This window comes from Schistocerca gregaria, chromosome X (genome assembly GCF_023897955.1).
Source record: "Schistocerca gregaria isolate iqSchGreg1 chromosome X, iqSchGreg1.2, whole genome shotgun sequence".
NCBI classification, from domain to species: Eukaryota; Metazoa; Arthropoda; class Insecta; order Orthoptera; family Acrididae; genus Schistocerca; species Schistocerca gregaria.
This window is the reverse complement of record NC_064931.1, coordinates 415668574-415670489: the sequence shown is the minus strand read 5'-3', so window position 1 is coordinate 415670489 and position 1916 is coordinate 415668574. Positions and strand designations below refer to the sequence as shown.

At 53.0% G+C, this 1916-nt stretch overlaps 1 non-coding gene across 1 annotated transcript; it reads left to right on the top strand.

Annotated features, from left to right (window-relative positions):
* The first annotated feature begins 345 nt into the window (after positions 1–345).
* Trnas-cga (transfer RNA serine (anticodon CGA)) lies at positions 346–419 on the top strand. Its single transcript has one exon. It is a non-coding gene; the product is annotated as a tRNA-Ser (tRNA).
* The last annotated feature ends 1497 nt before the right edge of the window (positions 420–1916 follow it).

Here is a 1916-nt window from a genome sequence, read left to right as displayed (position 1 = left end):
ACGGATACTGGCAGAAGTAAAGCTGTGAGTGCCGGACGTGAGTCGTGCTTCGGTAGCTCAGTTGGTAGAGCACTTGCCCGCGAAAGGCAAAGGTCCCGAGTTCTAGTCTCGGTCGGGCACACAGTTTTAATCTGCCAGGAAGTTTCATATCAGCGCACACTCCCCTGCAGAGTGAAAATCTCATTCTGGAAACATCCCCCAGGCTGTGGCTAAGCCATGTCTCCGCAATATCCTTTCTTTCAGAAGTGCTAGTTCTGCAAGTTTCGCAGAAGAGCTTCTGTAAAGTTTGGAAGGTAGGAGATGGATACTGGCAGAAGTAAAGCTGTGAGTGCTGGACGTGAGTCGTGCTTCGGTAGCTCAGTGGTAGAGCAATTGCCCGCGAAAGGCAAAGGTCCCGAGTTCGAGTCTCGGTCGGGCACACAGTTTCAATCTGCCAGGAAGTTTCATATCAGCGCACACTCCGCGGCAGAGTGAAAATCTCATTCTGGAAACATCCCCCAGGCTGTGGCTAAGCCATGTCTCCGCAATATCCTTTCTTTCAGGAGTGCTAGTTCTGCAAGTTTCGCAGAAGAGCTTCTGTAAAGTTTGGAAGGTAGGAGACGGATACTGGCAGAAGTAAAGCTGTGAGTGCCGGACGTGAGTCGTGCTTCGGTAGCTCAGTTGGTAGAGCACTTGCCCGCGAAAGGCAAAGGTCCCGAGTTCGAGTCTCGGTCGGGCACACAGTTTTAATCTGCCAGGAAGTTTCATATCAGCGCACACTCCGCGGCAGAGTGAAAACCTCATTCTGGAAACATTAAAATGATTTGAGTGTCTATAGCGACAATGTAAGTAATAAATACTGGCTATTAACTAATATACACTCCTGGAAATTGAAATAAGAACACCGTGAATTCATTGTCCCAGGAAGGGGAAACTTTATTGACACATTCCTGGGGTAAGATACATCACATGATCACACTGACAGAACCACAGGCACATAGACACAGGCAACAGAGCATGCACAATGTCGGCACTAGTACAGTGTATATCCACCTTTCGCAGCAATGCAGGCTGCTATTCTCCCATGGAGACGATCGTAGAGATGCTGGATGTAGTCCTGTTGAACGGCTTGCCATGCCATTTCCACCTGGCGCCTCAGTTGGACCAGCGTTCGTGCTGGACGTGCAGACCGCGTGAGACGACACTTCATCCTGTCCCAAACATGCTCAATGGGGGACAGATCCGGAGATCTTTTTGGCCAGGGTAGTTGACTTACACTTTCTAGAGCACGTTGGGTGGCACGGGATACATGCGGACGTGCATTGTCCTGTTGGAACAGCAAGTTCCCTTGCCGGTCTAGGAATGGTAGAACGATGGGTTCGATTACGGTTTGGATGTACCGTGCACTATTCAGTGTCCCCTCGACGATCACCAGAGGTGTACTGCCAGTGTAGGAGATCGCTCCCCACACCATGATGCCGGGTGTTGACCCTGTGTGCCTCGGTCGTATGCAGTCCTGATTGTGGCGCTCACCTGCACGGCGCCAAACATGCATACGAACATCATTGGCACCAAGGCAGAAGCGACTCTCTTCGCTGAAGACGACACGTCTCCATTCGTCCCTCCATTCACGCCTGTCGCGACACCACTGGAGGCGGGCTGCACGATGTTGGGGCGTGAGCGGAAGACGGCCTAACGGTGTGCGGGACCGTAGCCCAGCTTCATGGAGACGGTTGCGAATGGTTCTCGCCGATACCCCAGGAGCAACAGTGTCCCTAATTTGCTGGGAAGTGGCGGTGCGGTCCCCTACGGCACTGCGTAGGATCCTACGGTCTTGGCGTGCATCCGTGCGTCGCTGCGGTCCGGTCCCAGGTCGACGGGCACGTGCACCTTCTGCCGACCACTGGCGACAACATCGATGTACTGTGGAGACCTCA